This window comes from Sycon ciliatum, chromosome 1 (genome assembly GCF_964019385.1).
Source record: "Sycon ciliatum chromosome 1, ocSycCili1.1, whole genome shotgun sequence".
Classification (NCBI taxonomy): Eukaryota; Metazoa; Porifera; class Calcarea; order Leucosolenida; family Sycettidae; genus Sycon; species Sycon ciliatum.
The window spans coordinates 7603636-7616012 of NC_088643.1; the positions used below are offsets into that span (position 1 = coordinate 7603636).

Sequence of the window (12377 nt, forward strand, 5' to 3'; positions counted from 1 at the left end):
TTGCCACAGCGTGGAATTCCCAGACCTCACAAAGCGACATCAGTTCTGTCCAGAAGCCAGCACGTCATGGTGCAGATATCAACGAGAAAAAGCCCAGTCCAGCCACAGTGAATTGCTGCAAGCACAGGTGCAGTCTCTTCCAGCAATACCATACCACTTGTTGTGTTTGAAGAAATGAAGCCACTGTACATGCGTCTGACTGACTTAAAGCTGCTGGAACGCTGCACCCGTGGCGCCACACAGAATGTGAATGAAGCCTTGAACTCCATGATTTGGCACTTATGCCCAAAAGAGATGTTCTGTGGCTCACAGACTGTTGAAACTGCTGTGTACCTAGCAGTGTTGCTCTTCAATGAAGGACATGGGAGCCTGGCTGATGTTGTGCGTCGCATGGGCTGTTCAGTGGGTGCACAATTGAAGAAGAATCTGGCTATGCTCGACCAAGACAAAGAGTACCACAGAAAGAGGAAGATGTCAGACAAAGAGAAGAAAGCAAGGAAACACCGGAGAGCTGTGAAGAAGGGCTTCGAGGACCACACGAAGGAGACGGAAGGCGAAACATATGCTGCCGGTGGGTTTTGAAGAGTCCCTTTTTTTGCTGATTTTAGGCCTATTTTCATGTATAGCGGCTGCTGTGAGCCATCATATCTCTAGATTGGTGCATCACACTGCCACAATGTAGGGCATTTTTCCTATCTACACCCAATTTCCAAGGTGCTGAACCTCACATCTGTACTAAGAAACTGACCATCTTATGGCTTGGCTTGCTTGAAGATTTGTAAGAACTTTTGCCGTTCCGTTAATTCTACTTTTGGCTGTTCTGGGTGTTCCTTCGTGTTCTCTCTTTCACTAAAATTTGAGGTTTGGCACCTGCCTCTACCCATAGTACATCAGCACAAGCATGACTGCCCCTGTTGTATAGATTTTTCTGCCTGCCCTTGTGGCTCGAGTTTTGTAGATATGTGCGATATGCCCGTCTTTTTTCTGGAAACTGATTTTACCATTTTTAGCCATCATAAAGCTCTAAATTTTCTTGTGCGCATGGCCAGATGCATTATGAGACCATTACCAAAGTTTCACTGGGCTATGACCTGCCAAACTGGACTTCTGGTATCTCTCGCAACAGGTAATTTAAAGGGGTACTGCCACTTGAGGTCAATTGATCAATTGATGTGCCAAGACAAGAAGACAACAACAATATCACAACCACAATAAAAAGTCATTATGTATACAATAAATGAGGAGGCCAAGAGTTTATGACCAATAAAAACTACTATAAAAACCGAGGTCCCCCGAGGTTTTTATAATTAGTTTTTATTGGTCATAAACCCAAGGCCGGAGCATTTATTGTATTTAGAATCAACCATTAAAAACTCCTACTCAATCTCCAACAACAAAATTAGTGGACAACTGTTATTTGTGTTGCTATGACAACTCGTGTGCTTGACGAGCATTTGTTGTCATTGGTTCAATTTCTTTTACTCTTCATAGGCTATCAGATCATTTTCCTTATTCGGTCTATTTATAACCAGTATCTACAATGAGAGTGAGGTCTGTCTCCATGGTTACCGGTATTCATTTCATAACTATAGCCACTTATGCTTGTTAGACCTTATATGGAAGGCCCATTCTTGCATATTCCAACAGCAGCCAAGGGAGCTAGCTCTCTTGGTTATGCGGACTGGGTCCGATCCTAAAAAGCTGTTTTTATGAACTGTTTTTATGAACTGTTTTTATTGGATAGGATATGATTATGTTAAACGAGAGAGCTTGGAAGCTCAGGCCCTGCGCTATGCTTTGTTGACTACAGTCCATTTCAAAACTATAGACGCGTACCTAGGCAAAAACCGTTATGCCAGCATCTATACCACATAAAATCTGTGATCACTTTGTGCATAAATTTTTCCAAATTGGGCGTCTGTTATCCAATCCTTTAGAAACTATAATTATGAGAGTAATTGTGGAGCGATCCTGAGCAATATTCCGAAAACTATTCTCAAAAAGTTCCAGCCAGATTTGAAATATTTCAAAAACCCTACGCGTCTATAGTTTTGAAATGCACTGTAGCTCATCGTGCATGTTGTTAGAACTGATGGAAATGTTTTTTTCCTTTGATTAGCTACATCATTGTATTGCAAAAATGTTTCAATGAGTTACTGAAGTAACGTCTTCTGCATAGTTATGGGACCGGCGCTGACTCTGCCCATCACGGGCGTTCTGGAATCGACGGGATGTCTGTCCTGACGTTTCCTGGGACCGGCGCTGACTCTGCCGATCACGGGCGTTCTTCTTTTTCTTATTATTATACTGACGGCAACTACCATCCATTCTAATTGCATTTACTCGTCTCCCTACTTCGTATTTCTTTCCAGAAAATCTCCCCATACAGCAGAGAGTCGTTTACATAATATGCCTCCCTGCTATACATCTACATGACTGTATACACGTTATAATCATTATGCTATCGACCTACTGCGATTCCCGGGCTGGTCGACAGGCGGCCCAGCCAGCCTGCTAGTGGGATCTCGGCCTCGCACACAAATCCACACAAAATGTTACTGCACTGAATGCATTCCGCGGATACACTTCGCATATACATGTATACTCATTCTCTTGATGGTACCGTACTCTTGATGGTACGGGACAGGTATGGGATAGCGCCAGGCATGCCGATGGCACAAACAAACAAAAATATTGTGTGGCCAGCTGTATTTGTTGGTACGGTACGGGACAGATACGGGATAGCGCCAGGCGTGACACAAACAAACAAACAAACAAACACCAAATTAAAGCTGTGTGGACCCTGGCTAGCGCCAGACGTTACTGAAGTAACGTCTTCTGCATAGCTACGGGAATAAACGAGCTTTCTGTCAATGGGAGATTGAAGTTAAAGGGGAAGTTAAGGCAAAAATTAAAATTTCACCAGTTGTAGTCTTCGGGGTGCTGAGTCGAATGGTCTTGGTCCGAGAAAGCTGAGACGCTCCCTTCCTACTTGAATCCCAATCGAACTCGCGCACTTCCACCGAAACTGGGTGACTGCGCCCTACGAGATGGGGATTTGTATGCAAAATGTCACTAAAAGCGCCATTTCGTTCTTATAAAAGCACGGATGACCGCGATTGGCCCATATGTTGTAGTCTTTTGGACGCTGAGTCGACTGGTTTTGGTCCGAAAAGGCTGCGATGTAGCGTTCCTCCTTTATTCCCAATCGAACATGGTTGAACAAGCGGTCACGTGCTCCTGCGTACACCAGTCACCTGGTCACCATGCCTGCAGGGTACAACTTACTAGCCTGTTTGACCTTTTTTGGATGCACTCCTGTCACTCGAGTTGAACCTTGGTGTGAAATTTGTCGCCTGCTGGCGTGGTGACCAGGTGATTTGGGCACCCAGGAGCACGTGACCGCTTGTTCAGCCATGTTCGATTGGGAATAAAGGAGGAACGCTGCATCGCAGCCTTTTCGGACCAAAACCAGTCGACTCAGCGTCCAAAAGACTACAACATATGGGCCAATCGCGGTCATCCGTGCTTTTATAAGAACGAAATGGCGCTTTTAGTGACATTTTGCATACAAATCCCCATCTCGTAGGGCGCAGTCACCCAGTTTCGGTGGAAGTGCGCGAGTTCGATTGGGATTCAAGTAGGAAGGGAGCGTCTCAACTTCCTCGGACCAAGACCATTCGACTCAGCACCCCGAAGACTACAACTGGTGAAATTTTAATTTTTGCCTTAACTTCCCCTTTAAGGGGGCTCAACCCCGAAGAGGGAGCAAAAAATATTATGGTAAATCGATCTGAACTGTGTGTTTTCAGATGGCCAGACACCTAGAGAACTGGTCTGGGCTATTTCAAGGATAGGTTTATTATGTGGTTCCCCAGCTATGGGGGTGTTATTGTACCTATGTTTTTCGGCAAAAATTCAATGATTTCTCACTAAAGGCGTAAAATTCCAGTTGGTAATGCTTCAAAAATCCTGAAAGTGGGTATGGAGGGGCCTACAATACTGTCTCCTTTGGAAAATGTCCACAACATATGACCAGACCACTGTGAGAGGCCAAGGTAGCCCAGAATGTGATTTGGCAAAACGCGTATTTCAGCAGACCGATCTTTAGACTTGTTTGAATAGTGGAGAATCGAGACAATAACATGGTCCATTTTATGGTCATTATCTGCTCTTCAAGGCCATAGGAAGGCTCTACAAAAATAGATTTTTATGTCCACCATCTCGTTTCTCCGTGAGAAACAAAATTTGTGACGGATTTTGCATATTCAACTTGAAAGTCAGATTCAGCATTGTTGACAAAATGAGTGTATCGACTTCATTCAAGCTTCACTTTGACTATGTAGGGCGAGAAGCATTTGCTATAGACCAATCCCAGACAATACCCCATGCAACAGTCACAACTGAATTGTGTTATTCACATCTTTGTTGTATATTGTGAGTATGTACATACATTTTCTAGGGTACCCTGTAAGAAGGCCTTAGCCTAGGCCTGTGGGGATTGCCCTATCAAAAATTTGATAATAATAATAATACTATAATGTACATACATACATACATACATGCATGGGTATATCAATGTACAAAACAACGGATTATAAGTATAACGCTTTCAATGAGCAACTTGAGTTGCTTGGTTACTGCTGGATGCGATGGCTAGCAGCCACTGTTGGTATTGTGAGTTCGCGCCTCCAGTGTGCAGCACAACGTGAATGTTTGAGCAGATAACTGCAGCATCATCACGAGTGGTAGAAAGTGGGGACGATGCTGCACCTCCTGCAGCTGCTGGAGTACTTGTGCGGTCTGGAGCAGTGTGTAAAATAGGGGTGTTGGTGTTGGGTCTTCCAGATGCTAGATGATGTGTTATGCGTTTTGCAATAGCAGAACTCGTTGTGACTAGCACACGCCCATCGCCACCCGGTTCGTGCAATAATCCAAGGATGCCAGTTCCCTGATTCCTCTCAAATGCCAACACCAGATGATTGTACCTGTAGGCATGATATATAACGTTGTTGTTGTTGTTGTTGTTGTTGAAGTAGACTTCTACAAACACCCATGGTGCAGCGAAACTCCCACTCCAGCTTGTTTGCTGAGACTGTGACAGAAGCCTGACTAGTGCTGCAATGTGTACTGCTGTGATTCATGATTTCAGTTGACATTCCTTGCCTTGCCTTGCCTGGGTAATATTGCAGTTCTTCACAACATGCATAACACAATTTTATGCTGCATTTACAGTCTAGGTCAAGGCCGAGCTCATGAAAATGTGGCAACTTGACCATGCATAATATTACGTGTCTGTGACTGTCTCTGCTCAAGTTGTTCTACAAGGCATATTGCCAATATTTCAATATTCATTTTTATAATATTATACAGATTCCTGTCATAGTTCAATGATACAAGCACAGCCATACTACCTTGAACCCACAGCCTTCTCCTGAGAAACACAGGCACATGTCAGAACTCACCCAGTGCAGCCTTAGAGTTCATAGGATCCATGCTTTCCACTCCATCCAGCATGAGACTCAGATGTCTGACCAAATTCTCCTGCCCACACATAGAACACTTCACTGGCATGTCCCTATGCTGTTTATATATATACTGGCTGTTCCAGACCACACTCATTACTCACAGAGATCAAGTCCCTACTTGCAGACACTACACTCTGACTCCACTATCTCCAGGTACTGCAGGTACAAGACCAGTTTTTCTCTCACAGTCGTCAGTAACATTTTTATCTGGCGACTGGAAAAGAAAAAATAGATATCGTTCCAAGTGCCACTCAAGTGGATGCACTTGAACTTGAGAGAAGCATGTCACTTACCTGCGTTCTGAGACTGGTACATGTATCACTGGTAGCTGGGCTCTGGACAATCTTGCAGGTTTACTTGTCTTCACTGGCAGGCGAGACTGAGAAAAGGGCATATCTGAGCTGGAAGTTAGAACTACACGACCTGAAGAAGCTTGACCTGAAGAAGATTGAACACGCTTTGTTCCTGAGCGCCCACGAAAACGGCCGTGCCTATTGATAACTACAAGTACTTGACGCGAAACTCCATCGATCGCCGACATCCAGCAAACCAAATGGAAAACACAAAACGTTCAAACTGTTCAAGGACTGCAGTTTCTTTGAATTCTCGCAAAATAAACTTTTGAACACGACTATTTCTCGCAAAAAAACTTTCTCCAGCCGCGGACAAAATGTTTTCAAACGCGAAATTTTGCATAAAATCATGCCCAGATTTCGATGCGCGCGCAGAAGTACTGAGCCCCCTTAAATAAACGAGCTTTGTGTCAATGGGAGATTGACTTGGAGTTTTTACGAGTTGGTTCTAAACATGTAATAATCATCGTCATCTTAAAAGTATTTCACTGTTGATGACGATAATTAAAACACATTCTTCTTTTCAGTCGATGCGCCAGATTTGAAAAATCACGTCGGAACACAGAGTTCTATTTTTCAGATGCACCCTTTTTGGGCACTTTTCTCAAGGCATTCTCAACATACGATCGTTTTCATGTATGTACGTGCTGGCCAGTCTCACGCTTTCTCGGAGTTATTCGTCACACTCGAGGATTCAGTAGTCGCCTTTCACCTTTTTCTGTTATGAGTTCTTCAAGAACGACGAAATTCTGTAGTTTGGTGTCGCTACACGTCGGTTTGTCTCTTTTCCTTTTTTCGTCGAAATTTCGTCGCCCGACCTATAATTTCGTGCCACCGAATTAACCAGGCATTTCGCTGCTTCTATGCTGGACGTATCGAAAGAGTAAGTCTTTGTGACATTGGAGCGGAAGTTATGTTCTGGCCGAAAAAAGGGCATGCCTCTGGTGACGTGATTTCTAACTAGTGTTTTTACGTATATTTTCCATGCATGTGTGCACAGATGTCAGCGGCAGGAAGACCCAGCAATGCCACAACTGGCACAAGCATACATACTTGACGACCATGTGGCCCAGAATGAAGCATTTGCTCCAAAGTGCCATCTGACAAGCGATTTACACATGACTCAATGCTGTCAGATTGGCAAAAGCTACACACATGCACATCCATCACGTCAGGCCAATGCATTTATTGCAAGTGCGTCAAAGCACTACGACGCCAAGTATGCACAGCAGCGAAAGAAAATAAGCCACCAGTCAGCCAAAGCACATGCAGTGTACATGATTGCAGCGGAGCGGCATCCGTACACTGTCCTGCAAACAAACTGCGCGTGCGCAGTCTGAAAGAACAGTGCGAACCGCTTCTGTGCCCAACCCATTACCAGCAGTGTGTGGGCCATGCAACATGTGCTTGGTGTAAGTCGAGACTCACACCAGAACACAGGCGGAAGTCACCAAACTTTCAGCTTGCAGAGCATGTGTTGCGTAGCATGCACCATGTCAGGATTTCAGACGAGAGTCGATTTTGTAGACGCTGCTACCAAAAGCAAATTGACATGCTCCCTGCCGACAATGCACCAAGCACAGACCACCAATTGCGAAGCATCATCTCTCAGTACAGCACGGAAGGTGCCGAGAGTGATTTCCCCAATATTATAGTCATTGCCGCTACAGGACGGGAATTGCTGGACAAGGATGCCATATTGTTGACGACAGTGCACGATTTGTATACAGAGACTTTGCACCCAGCTGCTGACCCCAAGCTAGCGGCATACGTGCTGGGCAAATTGAAGTTGACCCTGGAGCACCACTTGCACGTCATTCCACCTAAGTCGCGGAAGGATGGCACATTGCTGCTACGCAATGGATGTAATGTAATGCTGAGAAGGCACTACATATGATCCTTTCTGCAGAGCGTAAACACAAGATAGAGCAAACACCAACAAAGCTGGAAGACCTCACTCTGCCATGCTCACAGCACAATTGATAGCCAGCAACCGAATAATACATGTACTTCACAAATATGGGAACCCATTTACACCAAGTGCTATTATCGGACAATGCCATTATGCTCCTAGCACGCGGCACAAGAAAATTATAGAGCTTCGCCAGCATTGCCTTGATTTTGTCGTAATGTGATGGTGTGTGCGTGTGTGTGGTGTGTGTGTGTGTGTGTATGTGTGTGTGAACATGGGAACCCATTTACACCAAGTGCTATTATCGGGTGTTTAGAAGAGTATCTCTTTGTCGTTGTTACTATAATCGAGTGGCACATTCGCACTACAATTCTACGAGTGCTAGTTTGAAATACGTTACGAATTTGAGCAATTGTTACGTTGTACAGCAGGTACGAAACAATTAATATTTACATACTCACCGGTTTTCGTTTCGGAGTCCCGCGCTGTGACTCAGCTAATTTCTATTTCGTTTGCCTTGTATTGTCTGACTAGGGGCGCTGTCACCCCGTCGGGTGCAAGCACCCTTGGACAGAAGCACTTCACTTCACGACAAGTGTTCATTTTCGTTTTCCTCTTCTGCTTCTGTTGCACAGTTTGAACTTTGAATGTGTGCTTTTTTTCGTACTCTGCTCTCGATCGAACCATGCGCGGGTCGATCTCCATATCTTCCGTTGCCATGACTGGCATTAGTACGCGTTCTGTACTCACTCGCTGCTTGGCACGCTTGCAGCGCGTCTTTTTTCTGTTGCAACCTAGTGCCTGCGTGCACGGTACGGGATTTGCGATGCCACATCAGCGTTGGTGTGTCGTTGTGCTTCGTTGTTGTTTTGTTTCTTTGGCTGAGTGTGGTCGTTAAAACTGAGCAAGAACGGGTCGTTGACAAGGCGTGGTTTCGATGTGCATGCCCTCCTGTCAACTCCAAACTATCGGGCAATGCCATTATGCTCCTAGCACGCGGCACAAGAAAATTATAGAGCTTCGCCGGCATTGCCTTGATTTTGTCGTAATGTGATGGTGTGTGCGGGTGTGCGTGTGGTGTGTGTGTCACTGTGTGTGTGGTGGTGTGTGTATGTGTGTGTGTGTGTGTGTGTGTGTGTGTGTGTGTGTGTGTGTGTGTGTGTGTGTGTGTGTGTGTGTGTGTACATTACATATTGCCCTATCACAAATATATAAATAAACTCGGATGGTGAGCCAATGTAATCATGGATAAAAAGAATAAGGACAAAATGCGAGTTATGACTAACTGTCCACCATGTACCAATGTCGCTAGATCATATACAGTCGGCGAGCGCGACAAAAAGGCACAAACTGACAGGGAATACTAAGACATTTTATTCCCGTAGCTATGCAGAAGACGTTACTTCAGTAACGTCTGGCGCTAGCCAGGGTCCACACAGCTTTAATTTGGTGTTTGTTTGTTTGTTTGTTTATTTGTTTGTTTGTTTGTTTGTTTGTGTCACGCCTGGCGCTATCCCGTATCTGTCCCGTACTGTACCGTACTAGCAAAGACAGCTGGCCCCGATATTTTTGTTTGTTTGTGCCATCGAAATGCCTGGCGCTATCCCGTACCTGTCCCGTACCATCAAGGGTACGGTACCAACAAGAGAATGAGTATATATGCGAAGTGTATCGGGGGAATGCATTCAGTGCAGTAACATTTTGTGTGGATTTGTGTGCGAGGCCGAGATCCCACTAGCAGGCTGGCTGGGCCGCCTGTCGACCAGCCCGGGAATCGCATGTAGGCCGATAGCATAATAATTATAACGTATATACAGTCATGTAGATGTATAGCAGGGAGTCATAATTATTATGTAAACGACTCCCTGCTGTATGGAAAGAAATACGAAGTAGGGAGACGAGTAAATACAATAAGAAGGGATGTTAGTTGCCGTCAGTATAATAATAATAAGAAGAAGAAGAACGCCCGTGATCGGCAGAGTCAGCGCCGGTCCCAGGAAACGTCAGGACAGACATCCCGTCGACTCCAGAACGCCCGTGATCGGCAGAGTCAGCGCCGGTCCCATAGCTATGCAGAAGACGTTACTTCAGTATCTCATTAAACTGTTTTTGCAATACAATGATGTAGCTAATCAAAGGAAAAAGCATTTCCATCAGTTCCACCAACATGCACGATGAGCTAGGCAACAAAGCATAGCGCAGGGCCCTGAGCTTCCAAGCTCTCTCGTTTATTATTATGTGCTTGTTCGCGTAGACATCAGCATGGCCTGCAGCTGCATTAATGGGCATGCAAATCATGCAAACCAGCCAAAAATGTTCGCATAAGCCACTTCGAATAGATACTACTAAGATATACAACGACCAAATAATATTCAAGTTAATTTCGAAATGTCTATAATTTCGTGCCGTCGGATTAACCAAGCATGCAACGAAAGGAAAGGTATACACGCTTTGACATATATTATTAGGCAATTATCTGCACCAACCTGCATTCCGGCCGAAGCATCATGTCGGGTGTGGTGGGTCGGCATTCCGACGTATCTCCACACACCAGGAAAATCGTGAAGCGAGAATTCCCTCATCTGCAACTGGCAAAGTCTTCACTTGACACTCAAGTTGAAATTTCTAGATACCTAGCTAATAGGAGCAGACTTCAGGACATTTGTCGCACTCGGGAATCGTCAGTTCGATCCGTACAGGGTTGGTTAGACACAAGAAATATAGCAAATTTCATTGACTGACATCTTCATCTTTACCAACACAGTTCACCACATAAACTTTCCCGCGAAAAAAATAAAAAGACCCACTCAGCTGGCTTGGCGCATCGACTGTTTTCATGAAATTGTTTCGCCAGTATTTGTATTGTGTACTTTTTCTCCACCATGGCAAATTGTGTTTTGTTTGCCCGTGAAAGAGGCGTAATCATCAACAGTCCCTGACAGTGTCCTGTACTAAGATTGTAGGCTAACACAACTCAGTGGAAAACAGCTGTGGTCTTCTAAACTCAGTTACTTACTTCAAGCTGGACTTCAATATTGTCCTTCTTTTTTCTCGCGGATCCACTTGACTCCAACCAGCTGTACCTGGTACAGCTTCCTCCGGCTCTCCGATATCCTTCCATAAACAAGCAAAAGTGCAAACACAAAGAAAAAGAAACCATTAAACACACACTGCCAAAAACGCGGGCACGCACGCACGCACACTTCAAGACAGTGGAAATGGCCTCAGCATGCACAGATGTCCAATAGACACCAACCAGTGCAGCGTATCATCCTAGGCCAACAACAAAAGAAAAAGGAAATAATATGTGTTCGGAAATAGCGTCGAACCCCGCAGTGTTGAAAAATACAACACCACGGACCTCCGGAGTTTGGACATCTCAGATAGTCTCAAACAGATCCAGGTTTCCAGCCATGGAACTGGCCATAGAAAAGTATGAAATCATGAGTGATACGCACAGCAATGATGTGCGTATCATATGTACTCGGCCCAACCGTGCGTGCATGGGACCAAATGAAAAAGAAAGCGGGCACTGGGACTGAGCCTCAGTGAAACACGACATGCATGCTGCAGGCACGGAGCCCACCACATTCTTTTTTTTGTCGTCAAGCACCGGTGAGTCATTCTTCTTTTCTTTCTTTTCTTCTTCTTTTTTTCCTTCTTTTTTAATGCAGAATGACTTCCCGCCCGCACAGGGTCATTCTTTTTTCTCTTTCTTTAATCTTTTTTTGTGGAATGACTTACTACCCGGGACCAGCTGAACCCTGCATTATTCTTTTAAAGGGCAGCTGGAAGGACACCCATAATGGTAACAGTACACATTATGAGTGCCTCCAAACCCTCAGTACCTGGTCCTTCCAACTGGATTGTGGAGACAGTTCGCCATTCCAAAGAATACACCAACGCCACACACACCACAGCAAGATCTCTTCCCAGGTACTTGCAAACACCACACAGCATTCCCAAACCCTACCAGCAACCTCAGTGCACTAGCTCACCATGGTACAGCCTCAGCGGCAATACAAAGTGGCAAGAGCGCAAAAGTTATCATCATCGGTTGCATAATTACTTCCATTCTTTTCATCATACAGAGGCAACAGCTTGCAAGCTCATTCCAACTTACCATAATTATTATCATCATTTTCGTCATCATCACCGCGTTCTTCGCCAGCAAAGGAATAACTCGGACGATGGGCTGCCCAAAACAAATCACATTCACCAGACGGGCAGACACACGCAAACATGTGGGTGTGTGTATGTCAGATTTGAGTGAAAAGCTGGGGAACAAAACAATCGTGAAGTATGCAAGTGTGATGAAAAAATTCAAACCGGTAATAAAAGCAGAGGAAAGAGAACAGAAAAATGACTTGTTCCAGCAACAGTCACTGACGAACTGACTGTGAGAAGCATCGTCAGTGTCGTAGGGGGCAGAACCGGCTCAGATGTTGTACTTATAATTGCACCTGCATGCACACAGCACACATGGTACAAGAAAAAAAGTAGGGTGACAAAATCAGTATCCACCGAGACAGGATCCTGTGAACTCTACCTTGTCTATTGTAATTGGAGTGGTCGGCAAAGTTA

General features: G+C 44.9%; 1 long non-coding RNA gene across 1 annotated transcript; it reads right to left on the minus strand.

Annotated features, from left to right (window-relative positions):
- Positions 1 to 7396: 7396 nt before the first annotated feature.
- Positions 7397 to 10711, minus strand: LOC135806813 (uncharacterized). Its single transcript, XR_010551293.1, has 2 exons — positions 10280 to 10711; positions 7397 to 7784 (listed from the first exon to the last, which is right to left on the minus strand). It is a non-coding gene; the product is annotated as an uncharacterized LOC135806813 (long non-coding RNA).
- Between the last annotated feature and the right edge of the window lie 1666 nt (positions 10712 to 12377).